The 23,031-nt window shown below is 42.1% G+C and overlaps 1 pseudogene; it reads right to left on the bottom strand.

Annotated features, from left to right (window-relative positions):
- Positions 1-17,977: 17,977 nt before the first annotated feature.
- On the bottom strand, positions 17,978-19,995 carry LOC125554807 (annotated as a pseudogene).
- Positions 19,996-23,031: the final 3,036 nt, after the last annotated feature.

Genomic DNA, 23,031 nt, shown 5'->3' with positions numbered 1-23,031 from the left:
CCTTGGTTCAACTCCACAATCTTTTCGTAGGCTCCCAAGTGACACCTAGCCAATCTAGGAGACACCACTCTCCAAGAAGTAACAAATGGTGTGTAGGTAATGAACTCATTGCTCTTGTGCTTCAAATGATAGTCTCCCCAACACTCAACTCTCTCTCATAGGATTTGGATTTTGTGGAAAGAAGATTTGAGTGGAAAGCAACTTGGAGAGGCTAGAGATCAAGATTCATATGGTAGGAATGGAATATCTTGGTCTCAACACATGAGTAGGTGGTTCTCTCTCAGAACATATGAGTTGGAATGGTGTATGTGTTCTGATGGCTCTCTCTTCGAATGAATAGGAGGTGGAGGGGTATATATAGCCTCCACACAAAATCCAACCATTACACACAGTTTTCCAATCTCGGTGGGACCGAATCAACAAACTCGGTCGGACCGAAAATGTAGACCTAGTGACCGTTAGAGATTTTCGGTGGGACTGACATGCAACTCGGTAGGACCGATATGGTTAGGGTTTGGGCATAACTTAATATCGGTGAGACCGATTACACAAACTCGGTGAGACCGAATTTGGTAATTAGCTAACCAGAGAGTTGGTCAGGCAAACTCGGTGGGACCGATTTGCTCTTTCGGTGAGACCGAAAAGTTACAAAGGGAAACAGAGAGTTTGCAATCCCATCTCGGTGAGACCGAGATCCCTATTGGTAGAACCGAATTGCTAGGGTTTGGCAGTGGCTTATGACAAGTGAAACTCGGTGGCGCCGGATAGGAAGAATCGGTAGGACCGAGTTTGGCTTAGGGTTTAGGTCATATGTGGATATGGGAAAGTAGTTGAGGGTTTTGGAGCATATCACTAAGCACATGAAGCAAGAGGCTCATTAAGCAACACCTCATCCCTCCTTGATAGTATTGGCTTTTCCTAAAGACTCAATGTGATCTTGGATCACTAAAATGTAAAATGAGGAGTCTTGAGCTTGAAGCTTTAGCCAATCCTTTGTCCTTAGCATCTTGAAGGAGTTCCCACAACCTTTAGTCCATGCCACTCCATTGTTGAACTTATCTGAAACATGCTAGATCGAAATGTTAGTCCAACAAGAGATATGTTGTCATCAATTATCAAAACCACTTAGGGAGCACTTGTGCTTTCATATTGCAACAAGGATTTTAATCCTTTTGTTTTCTATTCTTATATTCTTATCTGAAACGCATTCCGTATAGTGGTTGAACTTCCCGCTGTTTTCACCATGAACTTCTGTCACGTATTTTTGTACTGCTCTATTTTTTATAATTGAACTTCTTGTTTTTCATTCCTTAATAATGAGGAAAATGTGAATTTTGTATAACCATCGAACTGCTCCATTTTTTGATTTAAACTTCTAGGGTTTTTTGAACAGATAAAATCCTTTTTATATAAATTTGTGTTGAGATGCTTTGTTTTTTTGACCTTCTTGGGGTTTGTAATAAACATTGGACTTCTTTTTATTTTAAATTTAGAAATCTAAGTTTTTCTAGAAACGGGGAAATCCATGTTTTTTTTATAATTTTTGAAATGATGAAAATTTTAAATTTGAACTTCTAGGTTATTTTAGAAATGAGGAAAATCAATTTTCCAAATACGAGAAAATTCATGAGATTTTTTTGTACAAACATATGTGTCTTTTTTTTGTTTTCTCATTTTTGTTGAACTCTCCACTTTATTAAATATGAACTTCGAGAGGTAACATTATTCTAGGCAAGCCTTGTTTTGTTCTTCGTATAGAAATATCTAGGTGCTTTGTTTTTAAAGTTCGAACTTCTTCATTTCAATTAAAAAAATTAATGGTTAATTTTTAATTTGAACTTCTTCATTTTAATCTTTAGTAATAAAAAGAATTGAATTTTTTATAACATTCAAACTTCTATGTTATTTTAATTTGAACTTCTTAGTTTTATTTTAAATAAGCATAAAAATTTTCTTTTTAATAAGTGTCAAACATGTTTTATAATTTGAACTTACTTTTCTTTTTTATTAGAAACAAAAAGGATTTGAGTTTCATACTTTTATGTAATGAAAATATGTATTTAAATAAGGATCAAACATTTTTCAAAAAAATTGAACTTCATACTTTTATTTTTCCTAGAAACGATAAGATTTTGAGTTTTCCGTATATATCAAATTACTTCATTTTTATTTGAACTTCTCGATTTTATTCTTTAAAAAATCTGAGTTTTTTATAAATATAGAACTTCTTTATTATTGTAATTTGGGCTTCTTGGTTTATTTGTTTAGTAACGTAATAATACTAGTTTTGTAATAAATATTGAACTGGTCCATTTTTTCAATCTGAACTTCTATAGTTTTTTATTTAGAAATGGTGAAAATCCTTTTTCATATATTTTGAACTACTCAATTTTTAAAATTTGAACTTCTTGTTTTTTTATTTTTAAACTTCATGTTTTCATTATTTAATACTATTGGACACACTCTATCCAAAACCGTATGCACTCACGCACACATGTCTTTCTTGACAACACAATTTTTTTGCATTAGCCTTGATTGGTGTAGAAGAATATGCGTAACAATAAATATCTCCACTATACTGTGCCATCTTTGGTCTAAGTTAGATTAAGGGTAAAGTAATAAAACTTAATTTTACTACCCCTAGCAAAGTCAAACATGGGCCATGTGAGAAGCAGCGACCTTCTCCACCACAACTTCATTTGTCTTATCCGTATCCACTCAACACACATGACCAAAGACACAACTATTATGTCTTTCTATTCTGAACTTTTCACCCTTTTGTCTGAACTTTGAGCAGATCGCTTATGGATGAGTAGCAGATAGCTTTAGCGCTACTACTCAACAGACGTCAACGAACACCACAACTATTCCGTGTCTCTATTTTTTCCAAACTTTTAGCCGTGAAATCTCTGAATTTTCAGCCATTTTCTCTCTTCACTACACTGCGCTAGTACTTAGCAGTAGTAGTAAGGTTAAAACAGCTCCATCAGTTTAGCCACGAACCTAGTGCATGGTCGGGAGATGAGGCCGAGCACAAGAGCGGACGTTGTATGGTTGGGATGAGCTGCAACCAGTTTTTTTAATGGCGTTAGATGCACCCAATTTAGCGACGAGCAAGGCAACACCCATTCATACGAGGAAGAAGATGACCAGGACTTCAGTAGTGACCCCGTTTCTAAGAATCATCACAGAGACGTCAAACTTCGCCGGGCACAAGCTGGTGCCTGTGGAGGACTTTTGCTGGTAGGCGTTGGAAGGACCCATCTTGCAAGTCTGATGGTGGCTGAGGATGAATGGGTGGAAGCAACTTTTTCCAACTTGATTCCTTCCACTTTGAGATACATCGAACTGCTACAAATTTTCAGCCGTCTCTGTTTTCTCTTCAAAACACACAATTGAACTGATGTGGCTGGGCGGGTTGAACTGAATTCAAGTGACTGAAAGTTGTGGCAGCGCGGGGATCTTCACGGGCATGCAGCTGGACAGCAGTAGGAAGCGCACTGCACAAGCATGTACTGCCATCAGGTACTAGGCGGCAGGGCATTTGGCCGACATCTGGGTCAGGGGCTCCGGTGAAGGGTGGTGCAGGGGAAGGGCCACGCGACGAGAGCTCGAGCTCCAGCACCGGATCTGCGCGTGCTCCAGCCGCACGACGCGCCGGCGACAAGAAGAGGTGGGGGTAGGAGAGGCCGAGATCTAGCCTCGGCAGCACGAGGACGGCTGATCTGATGGGACCAGGGTCGGGGTGGCTGGCAGTGGCAGGCGCGTCAAGCTCGGGGGGGGCTGTGACGGAGCTGTGATGGCCACCGACGGGAGGCCCGTTGGGGTCGGGGTGGCCGGCTGCAGGAAGCCCGTCGAGGTCGTGGTGGCTGGCGGCGGGATGCGCGACGGGGTCAAGAGGCGGCGATGGCGCCGGGGTGGCCAGTTGTTGGAGGTGAACCGGCACCGGTACCTGGAGGCGCGCCGGAGCCAGGGGCCAGTGGCGGTTATGGCTGGGGAGTGACAGCTCGACAGATCTAGAGGTTGGGGATCGGGGGGAGGTGGTGCACGAGTGTGCCAGGGCGTGGCCTTTCTTTTTTTCTGTGGGTTCGTGAGTTCGGGAAGGAGCAATCGGGCCCTTATAGGGCTGCCTGTGATCCAAATAGTTATTCTAATCCACAATATATATATATGTTGTGGTTCTATATGCATTCCCATCGCACAACACACGCGTCTTATTAGCAGCAACCGTCTGTGTTATTACCGGTCTTCGCACAAATTTCTGATTACATACCTGTTTGCTGCGTATCACACACATCTTGTTATATTGAACCATTTTTGTTCTCTTGTCTCAACACAAACAATCCATCCGAGTGAATCGCATGCCGTATATCGCACACACCTTGATCTGGCTGATCGTTTCTTTTGTGTTGCCTAATCACAAATAGTTCGTCCGAGTGAACCGTATGCTATATATCGAACACACCTTCATCTGGCTGCTCGTTTCTTTTGTTCTTCCTCGTCACAAACAGTTAATTGAATTGAACCGTATGCCCTGCATTGCACATGCAACTAAAATCTAAACCGTGTTTGATGCATCCTCCATCACAAATGTTTTGCACCTTTTTGACGGGTTTTCACACCACCATTTGTGATTATTGCATCAAACACAGTTTCGTCGAAGGGTCTCTGATCGTAGTGTCGCGTTAGCAGTATCCTGCATTAGTGTAACATAATCAACATCAACCAAAATATGTGTATACCCATCAAAGGAAGGAAAAGGTCCCATGTAATCAACTCCCCAAACATCAAATGGTTCAACAGCAAGTGAATAATTCATAGGCATTTCTTGACGCTTACCAATATTACCTATTCTTTGAAATTCATCGCAAGATAAGACGAACTTACGGGCATCCTTGAAGAGAGTAGGCTAATAAAATCCAGATTGCAATACCTTGTGAGCAGTTCTATCTCCAGCATGATGTCTTCCATATGCTTCGGAGTGACATTTCCATAGGATTTGTCCCTGTTCATGCTCAGGTACACAATGTCTAATAATTAATACCATCTACTCCTTCTTTATAAAGATGTGGGTCATCCCAAAAGTAATGTCTTAAATCATAGAAGATTTTTTTCCTTTTGCTGGTATGTAAAGCTAGGTGGTAAATATTTAGCAACAATGTAATTAGCATAGTCAGCATACCAAGGAGTGTTATGAGCAACATTTATTGCAGCTAACTGCTCATCAGGAAAACTATCATCAATAGGTAGTGGGTCATCAAGCACATTTTCAAGCCTAGACAAGTTATCAGCTGCGGGGTTCTCAGCTCCTTTTCTATCAGTGATATGTAAATCAAATTCTTGTAGCAAGAGAACCCATCGAGTAAGTCTAGGTTTAGCATCTTTCTTTTCCATAAGATATTTAATAGCAGCATGGTCGGTGTGAACAATTACTTTCGAACCAACAATGTAAGATCTAAATTTATCACAAGCAAACACCACTCCTAGAAATTCTTTTTCAGTAGTAGCATAATTTTGTTGAGCACTGTCTAGAGTTTTACTAGCATGATGAATGACATTTAGTTTCTTATCAACTCTTTGTCCTAGAATAGAACCAACATCATAATCACTAACATCACACGTAATTTCAAAAGGCAAGTTCCAATTAGGTGGTTGAACGATAGGTGCAGAAATTAAAGCTTTCTTGAGTGTTTTAAAGGCTTCTAAACAATCATCATCAAAAACAAAAGGAACATCCTTTTGCAAAAGGTTTATAAGAGGCCTAGAAATTTTAGAAAAGTCTTTGATAAATCTCCTATAGAAACCAGCATGACCTAGGAAACTACGAACACCTTTGATATCTTTAGGACATGGCATTTTCTCAATTGCATCAACCTTAGCTTTTTCCACTTCAATACCTTTTTCAAAAAAATTATGACCCAAGACAATGCCTTCATTAACCATAAAGTGGCACTTCTCCCAATTCAAGACAAGATTTGTTTGTCCACATCTCTGCAAAACTCGATCAAGATTGCTTAAACAATCATCAAAAGACTTCCCATAAACGGAAAAGTCATCCATGAAAACCTCAACAATCATTTCACAAAAGTCAGAGAACATAGCAGTCATAAATATTTGAAAGGTAGCAGGTGCATTGCATAAACCAAAAGTCATACATCTATAAGCATAAGTTCCAAAGGTACAAGTGAAAGTGGTCTTTTCTTGATCACGTTGACAAACATGTATTTGTGAAAAACCAGAGTATCCATCAAGGAAGCAAAAATGTGTGTCCTTAGATAATCTTTCTAGCATTTGATCAATAAAAGGCAGAGGGTAATGATCTTTTCTAGTTGCTTTATTTAATTTTCTAAAATCAATTACCATTCTATAGCATGCAACAATTCTTTGTGGAATAAATTCATTCTTATCATTAGGAACAACAGTGATACCTCCTTTCTTAGGGACACAATGAACAAGACTTGCCCATCTACTATCAGCTATAGGATAGATTATACCTGCTTCTAGAAGTTTTAATATTTTTGTTCTTACCACTTCCTTCATTTTCGGATTTAACCGACATTGGTGATCAACAACGGGTTTAGCATCCGGTTGCATATTAATCTTGTGCTGACATAGAGTGGGACTAATGCCATTTAAATCATCAAGAGTATATCCAATAGCAGCTCAGTGTTTCCTCAGAACTTTCAATAACCATCCTTCTTCATCTTCTGAAAGGTTAGCACTAATAATAATAGGATATATCTTCTTCTCATCAACATAAGCATATTTCAAAGTGTCTGGCAATTGTTTTAGTTTAAACACAGGATCGCATTTAGGTGAAGGAGGACCTCCTAGATTTTCAATAGGCAAATTGTGTTTAAGCAGAGGACGTTGTTCAAAGAAAATCTATCTATTTCATTTCTTTCATGCATATGTAAATCATTTTCATGGTCTAGCAGATATTGTTCTAGAGGATCAGTAGGAGGCATAGCAATAGAAGCAAGACCAATTATTTCATCCTTACCAGGAAATTCTTTTTCATGAAGCTTTCTACTAAACTTGGAAAAATTAAACTCATGAGATTCATCACCAAAGCTAACACCGACAGTTTGCTTCTCACAATCTATTTTAGCATTAACGGTGTTCAAGAAAGGTCTACCAAAGATAATGGGACAAAATTAATCTTGTGGGGAACCAAGAACAAGAAAATCTGTAGGGTATTTTATTTTCCCACACAAGACTTCAACATCTCTAACAATCCCAATTGGTGATATAGTATCTCTATTAGCAAGTTTAATAGTAGCATCTATGTATTCTATCTCTGCGAGTGCTATGTCATTCATAATTTCTTGATATAAGGAATAAGGAATATCACTCATGCTAGCACTTAAGTCACATAAACCATGATAACGGTGATCTCCTATTTTAACTGAGACAACAGGCATGCCAACAACAGGTCTTTGTTTATCCTTTTTATCAGGTTTGGCAATTCTAGCAGCTTCTTCACAGAAGTAAATAACATGCCCATCTATATTTTCTTCCAAGTTCTACTTTAATTTGTTCATCGGGTTTAGGTGTTCTAATATAACTTTTGTTGACCACAGTTGAAACTTTAGCATGTTCCTTTATCCTAACAGGGAAAGGTGGTTTCTCAATATAAGCTGTAGGAACAACTGGATCAACATTATAAAGTATAGTTTCTTACTTATATAGTTTCGGTTCTTTAATTTCTTCTTTAATAGTGGGTGATATTTAAACCACTTCTCTTTAGGGAGATCAACATGCGTAGCAAATGGTTCACAAAAGGAGGCTACTATCTCAGAGTCAAGTCCATATTTAGTGTTAAACTTTTGACAAGTATTGGTACTTATAAATGATTTAACACAATCATACTTAAGCTTAATACCTGACTCTTTACCTTCATCGAGTTCCCAATCTTCAGAGTTGTGTTTAATTCTTTCCAAAAGATCCCACCGGAATTCAATAGTATTCTTCATAAAAGAACCAATACAAGAAGTATCTAGCATGGGTTGATCATCACGAGAAAGCTGAGCATAAAAATTCTGAATAATAATTTCTCTTGAGAGCTCATGATTGGGGCATGAATATAACATTGACTTAATCCTCCCCCAATCTAGAGCGATACTTTATCCTTCACGAGGCCGAAAATTATATATGTTATTCCGATCACGATGAACTAGATGCATGGGATAATTTTTTTGGTGAAACTCCAATTTCAATCGATTCCAATTCCAAGATCCAATATCACCGCATAGCCTATACCATGCCAATGCTTTTCTCTTCAAAGATAAAGGGAAAACCTTCTTATTAACTTCATCTCCGAGTAAACCTGCAAGCTTAAACAATCCACAAATTTGGTCCACATATATCAAGTGCCTATCAGGATGTTCGGTTCCATCTCCTGCATAAGGACTAGCTAGCAGTTGTTCTATCATACCCGAAGGAATTTAATATTCAATATTTTCAGTAGGTGCAGTAGGTTGAGGGGTAGCTAATTGTGGTTCCGGTCGAGGTGAAGATACCCCGAACAAACCCCTCAAAGGATTGTTTTCCATCGTAACAAGTGACAGTAAATTTTAGCACACTATATAAATGTTTCCTTACCAAAGTCGCTTCACTCCCTGGCAACGGGGCTAGAAAATAGCCTTGATGACCCACAAGTACAGAGGATCAATTGTAGCTCTTTTCGATAAGTAAGAGTGTCGAACCCAACGAGGAGCAGAAGGAAATGACAAGTGGTTTTCAGCAAGGTAATGTCTGCAAGTGCTGAAATTGTAAGTAACAGAGTAGTTTGATAGCAAGATATTTTGTAACGAGCAAGTAATGATAATAGTAACAAAAGTGCATAAAGGTAGCCCAATCCTTTTGAGGAAAAGGATAGGCCAAAATGGTCTCTTATAGTAAGCAAAGCGTTCTTGAGGGCACACGGGAATTTCATCTAGTCACTTTCATCATGTTGATTCGATTTGTGTTCGCTACTTTGATAATTTGATATGTGGGTGGACCGGAGCTTAGTTGTTGTTCTTACTTGAACAGACCTCCTACATATGATTAACCCCCTTGCAAGCATCCGAAACTATGAGAAAAGTATTAAGGATAAATCCAAACCATAGCATTAAACTTTTGGATCCAATCGGTTCCTTATGGAATAGCGCATAAACTAGGGTTTAAGCTTCTGTCACTCTCGCAACCCATCATCTAATAACTACTCCACAATGCATTCCCTTAGGCCCAAATATGGTGAAGTGTCATGTAGTCGACGCTCACATGACACCACTAAGGGAATCACAACATACACACTATCAAAATATCGAACACATATCAAGTTCACATGCTTACTGGCAACATGATTTTTCCCGTGACCTCAAGAACAAAAGTAACTACTCACAAGTGATAAACATGCTCAAGATCAGAGGGGTATTAAATAGCATAATGGATCTGAAAATATAATATTTCACCAAATAAACCATACAATAATCAACTACAAGATGTAATCAACACTACTAGTCACCCACAAGCACCAATCTATAGTTCCGGTAACAAGATTGAACACAAGAGATGAACTAGGTTTTGAGATGAGATGGTGTTGATGAAGATGTTGATGGAGATTTCCCTCCTCAAGATGGGAGAGTTGTTGGTGATGATGATGACGATGATTTCCCCCTCCGGGAGGGAAGTTCCCCTGGCGGAATCGCTCCGCCGGAGGGCAAAAGTGCTCCTTCCCAAGTTCCGCCTCGAGACGGCGGCGCTCCGTCCGAAAGTCCTCGCCTTACTTTTTCTAGGTCAAAATGACTTATACACCATAAGATGGGCACCGGAGGTGGGCCTGGGTGAGCACAACCCACCGGGGCGCGCTTGGGCTCCCTGGCGCGCCCAGGTGGGTTGTGCCCACCTGGTGGGCCCCCTCTAGTACTTATTTGCTCCAATATTCTTCATATATTCCATAAAAATTCTCCATAAAGTTGCATCTTGTTTGGAGTTGTGCAAAATAGGTAGCCTGACGTAGCTTTTCCAGGTCCAGATTTCCAGCTGCCGGAATTCTCCCTCTTTGTGAGTACCTTGCAAATTATGAGAGAAAAGGCATTAGAATTACTCCAAAAAGCATTATTATGCATAAAAACATCATAAATAACAGTAGGAAAACATGATGCAAAATGGATGTATCATAGCTCCATGCTGAGCATTGTAGAGATAGAAATTTGCAAAATACATACGGATCTGAATGTTGCAGGCCCGTTGACTAAACTTCTCTCACAAGCAAAACATGATCACACCTTAGTACTCTTTGGGTGTTAATCACATAGCGATGTGAACTAGATTATTGACTCTAGTAAACCCTTGGGTGTTGGTCACATGGCGATGTGAACTATTGGTGTTAAATCACATGGCGATGTGAACTAGATTATTGACTCTAGTGCAAGTGGGAGACTGAAGGAAATATGCCCTAGGGGCAATAATAAAGTTGTTATTTTATATTTCCTTATATCATGATAAATGTTTATTATTCATGCTAGAATTATATTAACCCAAAACTTGATACATGTGTGGATACATAGACAAAACACCATGTCCCTAGTAAGCCTCTACTAGACTAGCTCGTTAATCAAAGATGGTTAAGTTTCCTAACCATAGACATGTATTGTCATTTGATGAACGGGATCACATCATTATGAGAATGATGTGATGGACAAGACCCATCCCTTAGCTTAGTATAATGATCATTCAGTTTTATTGCTATCGCTTTCTTCATGTCAAGTACATATTCCTTCAACTATGAGATTATGCAACTCCCGGATACCAAAGGAATGCCTTGTGTGCTATCAAATGTCACAACGTAATTGGGTGATTATAAAAGATGCTCTACAAGTGTCTCCAAAGGTGTTTGTTGGGTTGGCATAGATCGAAATTAGGATTTGTCACTTCGAGTATCAAAGAGGTATCTCTGGGCCCTCTCGGTAATGCACATCATAAGGGCATCTCCAGCCGCGCCCCCAACAGGCCCTCCCCAGGCGTTTTTGCCGCGCCAGTGCCAAAAAACGGCCCAGTCGCACCCCCAGAAGCCCGTTTTTCACCGGCTTGGGCCAAAACTGGTGCCGGCGGACCGAGGCCGAACCCGGCGCCCTGGGGGGCGCTTGGCGAGCCGGCACAAGCGAAAAAGGCGCATGGGTCCGCCCTGGCGGCGACCCGAGGGCCTTTTCCCGCTGTTTCTTGACGCTTTTCCCTCGCATCACTCCCGCTCGCTCGCCTTCCTCCCGCCATTCCCTCCCTTTCTCCTGCCAAACCCCCTCCCGCTCGCCTTCCAGTCGTCGCCATGCCGCCGAAGAAGTACGCCATGCCGCGCGCGGCGGCAACCACGACTGGCACTGTGGCCCAGCCGAAGCAGAGGAAGCCGAGGGTGCCGCCATTGAAGCCACCGGGCATGTCGAACACCGAGTGGAGGGTGGAAGTTCAGCAACGCGACGCAGTCACCGCCGACTGGCGGAACAGGACCATCGCCAAGAAGGCCCGCGACAACGCGGCGCGCGCGGCGGCGTCCTCCTCATCGGTCGACCACGCGGGGATGATGAATCCACCCATCGTCAGCCACGCCCAGTACGCGCCCTGGGGACAGCAAGGCGTCGGATCTCCATGGGGATCATCGTCGCCCGGCTACGCCGATGGCGACGCGCACGGTGGGTTCAACCCAAACATGACCTTCCCCCATGGCCACCCCGCGACGCGCACACCCTCGCCAGCCTTCGTCGGCGTGCAGTACCCTCCATACAACTACTCGCCGCCCGCCTACGCATCCACACCGACGCCCCATCTCCGCCATGGACCGCTGCCCTTCTCGCACCTCGGCGACACCGACGACACAGGAGCCGACATGGACGGCATCATCGCGACAGGATCGACCGCGGCCGCCGCGTCTCCCGCGTTCGCCACCCAAGTCCAAAATTGAAAAAACCAAGAAGTTCAATTTTAAAAATACAATAGTTCAATGTATATGAAAAAATTCGATTTCCTCGATAATAAATAATAAACCAAGAAGTTCAATTTCAAAAAATGGAGCAGTTCAATATTTATCACAAAAACTTAATTTTTCCCATTGCTAACAAATAAACCTAGAAGTTCAGTTCGAAATAACGAAGAATTTGTATAATGTTTATTACAAAACTGAGATTTTTTTTCCGTATAAAAATCGAATACAATTCTTTACTCAAAAATATAAAAAGGTGAAGTTCAAATTGAAATAACAGAGAAGTTTGGAGTTTATTAAAACCTAGGATTTACCTGTTGAAAAAAATCAAAAACACAGCACCATTTTGTGCACTGTTAAAAACAACTCATAAACGAAAAGAATGGTTGCTAGAAGTTCAATTGCTCAACGAGGAAAAGTTCAAAAAATTCTTGTGAGAGAGGTTGACCGTGTATTTAGATGTCCAAAATACATAAAAATATGTTTTTTTGTGTTTTAAAATAATTCTCTCAAACCAGAGAGAAGTTCAAAAGTGATAACAACCGGAAGTTCACGTACTACATGGTGTGTATTTCATATAAGAAATATACAATAAAGTGAAACAGAGTGAAGTTCAAAACAGACATGCCACAGAAGTTCACCTACTTCACGCAGTGCAAAAAACAACACGTCAAAAACACAGTGAAGTTCAAACAGACATGCCCCTGAAGTTCAAATACTTCACGCAGTGCATTTCCGTTCACGATGAACGCAGAAATCATGATCTCGCCATTTTCTAATTTACCTCAAAACTACAGGAATATCATTTGTGTAAGTTTCAAGTCCTCGGTTGGATAAAGTTAAAAAAATATTGTGAGAGGGGTTTGTACAAAAGGAGTAGCATTTGTGTAACACTAATGAATGGATGAGAAAATTACAAACAAAAATACGTCAAAGAAGTTCAACGTGAAAACAGCATGAAGTTCAACTACTACGTTGACTGAATTTCAGATGAAAAACTTTTAAAATCATCACGGGTATGAAAAAAATGATCAACATGGGAAAGTTATGTGCTTCCAGCAGCTTTCCACTGGTATATCACTTGCTCAATTGAGAGTTATGAGCAGTGGATGGAGACCTACGAGCAAAAAAATCACGTGAAAAACAGAGTGAAGTTCAGGTACACGCGCCGAGAAGTTCAGATTCTTCATGCGGTGCATTTTCGAAGAATCTGTTTCGCGATAAAGGCAGAACGCATGATCCCGTTGTTTTCGAAATTACTTGAAAACGTCTAGGAATCAGAGAAAACCATCAACATGGAAAAGTTTCACATTTTCCGTAGCTTTTCAGCGGTATTTTATTTGCACCATTCCGATAAAGTTTGTAGAAATTACGGCGAAAATATGTTTTTCACCATTTTCGAAACTGACTTAAAACCGTAAAGAATTGGGAGAAACAATACATACCAAAAAAATTTGCTTTTGTTCAAGCTTTTCAACGCCATATCATTTGCTGCATTCAGACGCACGGTTAAAATATTAGCTCGAAAATACGAACTCGGTAAGACTTGGACCATTTTCTAAATTACTCTTAAACCATTCAAAACTAGAAAAAAAAACTTTCAAGATGAAAAAGTAGCGCATTTCATAAGCTTTCCAACGCCGTATCATATGCCTCCATTGGGTTAGCCGTTTAGAAATGACATCGAAAAAACGAACTCAGCTGTTCGGTTTATGAAATTTTACGTTTTTTCAAATTACTCTTTAACCATAGGGAATTAGAGAAAACTTTCAACATGTGGAAGGAGCGGTTTTGCAGCAGCTTTCCAACGCCATATTATATGCCTCATTCCGATAAACGGTTTAGAAATGCGATCGAAAATATGATTCACGTTTTTTGTGCGAAGAAAAAACGGTTTTCAAAACTGCTCTTAAACCGCTTATATTTGCCAAAAATTTAAGTTAGGTCATGATATTGGTGTCCATAGCTTTCCAACGGTGTATCGCAAGCCCCATTTGGGCAATGTTGGCGGAAGTTCAACCTAGTTCACAGGGAAGTTCAACGTACTACTAGCGAGGCAGGTCAGGTTGTGATCAGAATATTATTCTGATCCCGTGATCAGAATAGTGTTTATTCTGAACTTCCCGAGTAACGCGCCTGACCTTCCCCGAGTACTAGGTTGAACTTCAGCTAAAAGGTGTCCAAAATGTAAGCGGTTTAAGAGCAGTTTTGAAAACCGTTTTTTCTTCATACAAAAAATGTGAATCGTATTTTCGATTGCATTTTTAAACCTTTACCGGAATGAGATAAATAATATGGCGTTGGAAAGCTGCTGCGAAACCGCTCCTTCCACATGTTGAAATTTTTCTCTAATTCCCTACGGTTAAAGAGTAATTCGGAAAATCATAAAATTTCGCAAACCGAACACCCTAGTTCATATTTTTGACGCCATTTCTAAACGGCTAATCCAATTAAGGCAAATAATATGGCGTTGGAAAGCTTATGAAAATGCGCTACTTTTTTATGCTAAACGTGTTTTCTAATTTTGAATGGTTTAAAAGTAATTTAGAAAACGGTACAAGTTCCACCGAGTTCATATTTTCGAGCTAATTTTTTAACCATATGTCCAAATGCAGCAAATGATATGGCGTTGGAAATCTTGAAGAAATGCGAAACTTTTTTGTATATATTGTTTCTCCTAATTCATTACGGTTTTATGTCAGTTTTTAAAATGGTTAAAAACGTATTTTTGCCGTAATTTCTACAAACGTTATCGGAATGGGGCAAATAATATACCACTGAAAAGCTATGGAAAATGTGAAACTTTTTCATGTTGATGGTTTTCTCTGATTCCTAACTGTTTTCAAGTAATTTCGAAAACGGCGGGATGATGCATTCTGCCTTTATCGCGAAACAGATTCTTCGAAAATGCACCACGTGAAGAACCTGAACTTCTCGACGCGTGTACCTGAACTTCACTCTGTTTTTTCACGTTCTTTTCTTGCTCGTAGCTCTTCATCCACTGCTCGTAACTCTCCATCCACTCACTGGAATTGAGCAAGTGATATACCGATGGAAAGCTATTGTAAACACGCAACTTTCACGTGTTGATCATTTTTTCATACTCCCGGCTATTTTAAAAGTTTTTCATCTCAAATTCATTCACTATAGTAGTTGAACTTCATTCTGTTTTCACGTTGAACTTCTGTGACGTATTTTCCTTTGTAATTTTCTCATCCATTTCGTCAGTGTTACACAAATGATACTCTTTTTGTACAAACCTCTCTCACAATATTTTTTTAAATTTCTTCGATCGAGGACTTGAACTTACACAGATGATATTTCCTGTTGTTTTGAAGTAAATTAGAGAAATGACGAGATCATCATTTTTTCCTTCATTGCGAATGGAAACGCACTGCGTGAAGTAGTTGAACTTCACTCTATTTCACTTTATTGTATTTTTCTTATATGAAATACACACCATGTAGTACGTGAACTTCCGGTTGTTATCACTTTGAAATTCTCTCTACTTTGAGAGAATTATTTTAAAACACAAAAACAACATATTTTTTATGTATTTTGGACATCTAAATACACGGTGAACCTCTCTCAGAAGAAATTTTTTGAACTTTTCCTCGCCGAGCAGTCGAACTTCTAGCAACCATTTTTTTCGTTTATGAGTTTTTTTAAGTGTAAAAGAGGGCGTTATGTTTTTCATTTTTTGAACAGGTAAATCCTAGGTTTTAATAAACTCTAAAATTCTCTGTTATTTCAATTTAAACTTCACCTTTTTATATTTTGGGTAAAGAATTGTATTCGATTTTTATACGGAAAAAACCGATCATGTAAATACAAGGTGAACCTCTTTCGCAAGAATTTTTGAACTTCTCCGGACAGAGCACTTGAACTTCTTTCAGCAAACCTTTTAAGCTTTTATTTTTCTATAATTTTGTTCTCACCTGAAATGCATTCCTTGCAGTAGTTGAACTTCTCGTTGTTTTCAGCTTGAACTTTTGTCACGTATTTTTGTTCAACCTCTCTCACAAGAATTTTTAAACTTTCTCGGGCCGAGCACTTGAACTTCTAGCAACAAAACTTTAGGCCTTGCATTTTTATTCTTTTTAATACAAAATGAACACCGTGTAGTACGTGAACTTCTGGCAGTTATCAACCTGAACTTCTGAGATCATGTGTTATGCCTTCATTGGAAAAACAGAGTCTCCAAAAATGCACTTCGTGGAGAGGTTGAACTTCTGGAGCACTTCTTTTTGAACTTCACTCTATTTTTCATGTATTGTTTTTTATCCATAAATCCCCAACCAATTACCAGAATTGAGCAAATGATATACCGATGGAAAGCTATTGAAAACACACAACTTTGCTGCTATTTAAACATTGAGCTTATCCGGTATTTAAACTTGAAACTCTAGGTTTTTTCTAGAAATGGTGAAAATCGATTTTCTCTATAAAATTTGTAACTTCTCTTATTTTTTAATTTGAGCTTCTTAATTTATTCTTTAGTAACGGGGAAAATCCTAATTCCTTAATAAATATCATACCGCTCGTTATTTAAATTTGAACTTTCAGGTGTTTTTAAGGAACGAGAAACATCCATTTTCCAAAGACAAAAATAAAATTCCATGGGATTTTTTTGTACAAAGATATGTATGTCTCTTTTTTGTTTTCTATTTTTTGTCGAACTATCCAATTTATTAAATTTGAACTTTGAGAGTTAACATTTTCAAAGTGAGCCTTTTTCTATTTCTTAGTATATAAACATGGAAAATCTGATTTATATATTTTTTTGGAACTAATCTTTATTAATTGGAACTTCTTGGATTTGTAATAAGCATCGAAATTCTTCGTCATTAAATTTGAACCTCTTGCTTTTATTAGAAATAGGGGCCTCCGTTTTTCAATATTTTTTGAACTGCCCCTTTTTTTAATTTTGAACTTCTTGGTTTATTCTTTGAGTAACAGGGAAATCCTAGTTTCAGAATAAAGATCGGACCGCTTCATTATTTTCATTTGAACTTCTCTTTTTTATAAACCTTTTTGAAAAATATTTTATCTAACCTTATTGATTTTGTAATAAACATCGAACCGCTCTATTATTTATATTGAAACTTCTAGATTTTTTTAGAAACAAGGAAACCCGTATTTTATGAACTTTTAAAAACTATTTTTTTGTCAATTTGACCTTCTTGGTTTGTAATAAGCATTGAACTTTTGTGTCATAAAATTTGAACTTCTAGATTTTTTAAGAAACAGAGAAAATCATTGTTTGACAAGTTATGAAACGCTCTGTTTTCTAACTTACTTATTTATTCATTAGCAATGAGGAAAATATTAGTTATTTAATAAACATTGAACCCTTAGTTATTTAAATTTGAAATTCTAGGGTTTTTTAGAAGCCAGGAAAATCCTAGTTTATTTTCGAAATGTGATTTTTTTTATATTTTATATAATATCTAATTGCTCTACCTGAGTTTTGTGTTTGTTAGTTTTTCCTTTGAACTTCTTTATTCAGCGATGCTGGATTTACAAATGTTTGTTTCTTTTAACTTGATGGTTTTCTAAAAAATTTACTTTTGAAAAAAATAACGTCAACGTTTTTGTTCTCCATATTTCCTATGTATTCCTAGTGAACTTCACGTGATTTTTTATTTTATTTATTACATTTTTAAACTACGGTGTTTTGGTCTATAAAAATCAGATGCAAATTCTTAAGTTCAATATACACATGTAGAAATATTCATCAATATTTTTGAAATGGGAAATGTCGAAATATCATGTATCTAATTCACAACTGACAGCTGAACATGTTGTAGTACACACATTTGACCTAAAAAAGATACTACTAGGATGTTTGGTGGCATGCGTGTGCTGCCAGGCGGTGGTTGTGTCGCATGCATCAGCACACACTACACACCCATGTGGTAAGCAACAGAAATATGAAACGAGATATCCCCATTTAGGAATAATCACAAACACCCACTGGCACAAATGCCACCTATCTACAACATCATGAAACTGTTACTAAAATATACAACGCCTGCTGAGGCTGCATGTGCAGGGGCAACACCTGCATTGCTCTCGCACGCAGTAATTAACAGGGAGAGGCGGGTTGCGCCACCAGGGTAGTGGCAGCATGGCACGCGAGTAGAAGCTGAACTGAAGTGCACAAAAATGTTGCACTGCCTGCAGCTTGTTGTACTGGATCGCGTGGCTACTTCTTTTGTTGCTTCCTCCTTTGATCCCCGCCGGCACTTTTGGCCTCACCGGCATCTACAAGACAAAATACATGCTCGATGTGAAACGGGTAGAGATCAGTCACTGAAACACAATACGTACTTGTTAAAACTAGGTGAATCAATTATGCAGCTGCCAAGGTGGGCAGCAGTGCTCCGACGCACCCCCAAGCACCGGTACAAGCATGAAGACCTTTGCGCCAGCGGCGCTGTTGGGTATGGGTGTGACCTGCAGCTATTGGCGGCTCTGAACTGCAGCTGGATGGCACGGCGGCCACTGGATGGTCGCAGTATCCTCCCTGGCCGTCCCAGCCGGTGGGGGGTTGGTGGCTCTCGTGGGTGGGGAAGGCAGTGGCCATGGTTGGAGGCGCGTAGGCCATGGGTTGCGGGAGAGTGTTGGGCGTCAGGATCAGGTTGGGGCACTAGCCGCAGCGGCGGGATCTGGTCGAAGCAGAATTTTACCTCCAAAGTCATCTGGAAGTTCTTCACTGATGTCTGCACCTTGTATCCATCCTCCCAACCCTCTCTCTGAAATCTAGTTCGTAGTGCTTCGTCATCTATTGCAAATGCAGAAAACAGACACATTGCATTTTAGGTACTGGTGAAACAATTACATCTCAAAGCTTAGCTCCCAATTCCCGACACGTCGATCTAAAGGGTCAATAAGTTTCTTAAGGGAAGCTGCTTACATTGTTGTAGAAAGGTGATCTTGAGCAGAGTTGGTCAGCTCTGCTCCTCTTCTCCCGCCAATCCTTTGGAAGCCCACTGACGTGCTGAATCTGCAGCAACATTCCACAACTAAAGGCCATATGCCTCCTTGGTTTAAACGAATCCATTCAAGTTCACTAATGAATCTCCCAGTGTTGCAAATGGATTTACCTGAGCAGAACTGTTGGTCCTCACCTGCATGGAGTGGTTCTTGGGGATCCATGCCCTCATGCTTCTGAAACTCCCCATGAGCGTAGTAATAGTAGGGGCAAACCTGCAGAAATAAAAAATTGGTCAAGAAATCCATACAATTCATGGACATGTCACGCATGGAGATTGAATCTTACGCGATAACGCCAAGAAGCCGCTTGGACCGGCTCTTAAGCTCATCGACCCGGTTCCCCTACATCGGCGACCATTAACACTCATCATTGGTTCATGTGTACCATGGTAAATCAGTCCGGAATCCAGGAGAGCGACATCAAGAATCACGAAGGGGAACATCATGTACCTGGCCCCAAATCTGGTACTTGGATCCAACAAGATTGGCACGCATAGTTCCGAGGAAGTTCTTGTCGGAGCTGCAGAAGACACCGTCCTGTTTCTGCGCCATGATGAACTCCGACCTCCCTATCCTCCGGTGCCGGGCCACCGCCAGCTTCCGGTCCTGCCGCCTCTTCCCCTCCTGCAATTGCACAACAGAGAGATGGGCACACACGAATCCTTATGACACCAATCTCAGCAACTAATCACACTACTCTCCCCCGGATTTTGAAAGTTTGAAGCCGAGAAAGAGAAGGGGGAGGACGGGGATTAGCTCATGTTGGTGTAGAGCGAGTAGAGCGCGACGCCTCTGGCGCCGGTGGCCTTCTCCCTGACAATGATGCAGGTGCACCTCCCGACATCGAGCGGCGGCGGGCGGCACAACAGCGCCCTGTTGGGCAGGGTGGCCCAGGACGTGGCCGGCACCGCCTCGTTGTCGGAGAGGTCGCACGCCTCGTAGGACGACGACGCCAGCGGGGGCGGCAGCAGCTCCTGCCCCCTCGGCCCGACTGCGTGAGAGGATCCGCGCCGACCGGGGGTGGAGGGCGGAGGCATGCCGGCCGTGGGGAGGAGGCCCGCCAACCGTGGGGAGAGGAGCTGTGAGGGAGGAGGCGCGCGACAGCGGGGTTGGCGGCGATGGGGATCAGGGAGAGAGCGATGGAGAGGTGGGGAACGGGGGTTCGGGGGTGGGATTTCTTTTTTCTTTTTGTGAGTTCGGGAACACCTTCGCTGCTCCTATATAGGGCTCCGTGATCCAAATAGTTATTCTAATCCTTGGTTCATCTATATTATAGGGCTCCGTGATCCAGGATTAGAATAGTGTTGTCCTATATATATATATATGGGGAGGGGGCGCCTAGAACACACACCAACAATTGTTAGCCGTGTGCGGCGCCCCCCTCCACAGTTTACGCCTCCGGTCATATCTTCATAGTGCTTAGGCGAAGCCCTGCGCGGATCACTTCACCATCACCGTCACCACGCCGTCGTGCTGAAGGAACTCATCTTCTTCCTAGACACCTTTGCTGGATCAAGAGGACGAGGAACGTCATCGAGCTAAACGTGTGCAGAACTCGGAGGTGTTGTATGTTCGGTGCTTGATCGGTCGGATCTAGAAGAAGTTCGACTACATCAACCGCGTTGTCAAACGCTTCCGCTTTCGGTCTACGAGGGTACGTGGACACACTCTCCCCCTCTCGTTGCTATGCATGTCCTAGATAGATCTTGCGTGAGCGTAGGATTTTTTTGAAATTGCATGCTACGTTTCCCAACACTGCGGTCATTGGTGTTCGGCCTTCTCATGTGATAACCTCCTGAGGTTCATTCGGTGCAGGGAGCCCCCACCACACAGGTCTCATAAGCATGCTCTATGCCAGAAGATTCAGGCGCAACCCACCATGAGGTAAGGCCTCGTGAGTACCGCGCTAGCTCACAGGTGCCCAAATACACCTCCTCCAGTTCTGCTGTGCTAGCCACGTGTACGAACGGGGCTATACACGCCCCGGAGTCTCCCCCCCCCACGGGAACTCCCACCCACGCCCAAGTGGAAGCCCCATGCTCCGCGCTGGCGGACGACACGGTCCCATAGCAGCGATGCCCATGCCCAAGTGGAAGCCCCATGCTCCGCGCTGGTGGATAAACAACTGAGGGCACCCTAGGGGATGCACCAACCTCAGGATGGATCCACGGCCCTGTCACGCCACATTCCCCTGAAATGTGTGCACGAGGGGGCTGGATACAGGGGCTACACTCAGGCCCGGCCTTGCGCACGCCACCTTCCAGGTCCCTTGTACCTAGTCTTCTCGCGCCCCTCCCAAGCGAAAGCTTGCGGGGAAAGGTATGGAGGACTCCGGATTAACTTCATCTCTACCCACGTTTCCTTGATGAGAGTTGCTCGTACGTCAAGGGGGACCCCTGAGCATCGTGACTCAGGGGCCTCACGAGTCACATAGCCCCTCGCCCCTTGGTGTCGTCCCGGCGATCCGGACGCCCCAACGCCGGTCGAGGTATGCGCAAGGCTGGGCCCTGTCGACGCAGAGCACAAAATTAAACATGAAAGAAACCAAGCACGAATAAGAAAATCATGGAGTCCTAATAGTTATTACAAGCACAAAGTGTTCCAAAAATTCAAACAGAAGTTTTACGCCTCCACGAGGCACGGTAAATGTCACAAGATAAAAACTAGAAAGAAGCGCCACCATCGCCTTGGCCATCGCCGCCGCTTGCCCCGGTCGCTGGGAGCCCGTCATCAACGTCGCTGCTGCCATCATCGCCGTTGCTGGCCCCCACCACCGTGGGCGTAGCATCGGGGATGTAGAGGAACTTCTTCAGTAGCGCATCCACGCGATCCTTCACAGCCTTCGCAGCAGTAGCGCGGGACTCGGGAGCAACTGGGCGGATCACCGTGTCGAAGTTGAAACCCGGATCCTGGAGGTAGAGCTAGCTGAGGACGCGTGTTAGAGCTGCGGTGAAGCGAGAACGACACTCCTCCTCCAGGATGGATTCCTATTCAGCGGCAGCGCCCTCAAGCGCTCCGGCAAGCTTGGAGGAGAGCCCTGCAAGGCCGTCCTTAGGGTCGCTAGCGGGCTCCTCGTACCCTCCCCTACAGATGGAGCGTAGCACCTCGCGAGACCTAAGCTCGAATAAGAGGAAGGCTTCATGTTCCACGGCCGCCTACTTCTTGGCGGAAGCAAGGATCCTCTCCCTGGCCTCCAGCTGGGTTGTCAACTCAGAGACATGTTGGGCGTTGGATGCCTGGGCTTCATCCACCTCCTCCTTCAGCTTGGCCAGGCGATCGTGCTCCGCAACCTGTTCAGTGGTCACCTGGGCCAGCTTGGAGTCACGATCGGCAAGCTTTGATTCACGGGCCTTGAGGTCCTCCTCCTGCTACTGGAGACGTTGGGTCCTGATACGTCTCCAATGTATCTATAATTTTTTATTGTTCCATGCTGTTATATTGTCAGTCTTGGATGTTTTATAATCATTTTATAGTCATTTTATATCATTTTTGGCACTAACCTATTGACATGGTGCCAATTGCCAGTTGCTGTTTTCTGCATGTTTTTTACATCGCAGGAAATCAATACCAAACGGAGTCCAAATGCAATGAAACTTGACAGAGATTTTTTATGGACCAGAAGACACCCAATGGGCCAAGTCAGCGCCGTGCTCCGAGGGGAGCACAACCCACCAGGGCACGCCAAGAGGCCCAAGCGCGCCCTGGTGGGTTGTGCCCACCTCGGGTGCCCCCCAGACCGCCTCTTTGCTCTATAAATACCCCAATATTCCAGAAACCCTAGGGGAGTCGACGAAAATCAATTCCAGCCGCCGCAGAGTCCAGAACCACCAGATCCAATCTAGACACCATCATGGAGGGGTTCATCACTTCCATTTGTGCCTCTCTGATGATGCGTGGGAAGTTCTTTGTAGACCTTCTGGTCTGTAGTTAGTAGCTAGATGGCTTCCTCTCTCTCGTTTGATTCTCAATACAATGGTCTCTTGGAGATCCATATGATGTAACTCTTTTTGCGGTGTGTTTGTTGGGATCAGATGAACGTTGTGTTTATGATCAGATCTATCTTTTTATATCCA

Source organism: Triticum urartu, chromosome 4 (assembly GCF_003073215.2).
Source record: "Triticum urartu cultivar G1812 chromosome 4, Tu2.1, whole genome shotgun sequence".
NCBI classification, from domain to species: domain Eukaryota; kingdom Viridiplantae; phylum Streptophyta; class Magnoliopsida; order Poales; family Poaceae; genus Triticum; species Triticum urartu.
This window is presented reverse-complemented; position numbering and strand designations above follow the sequence as displayed.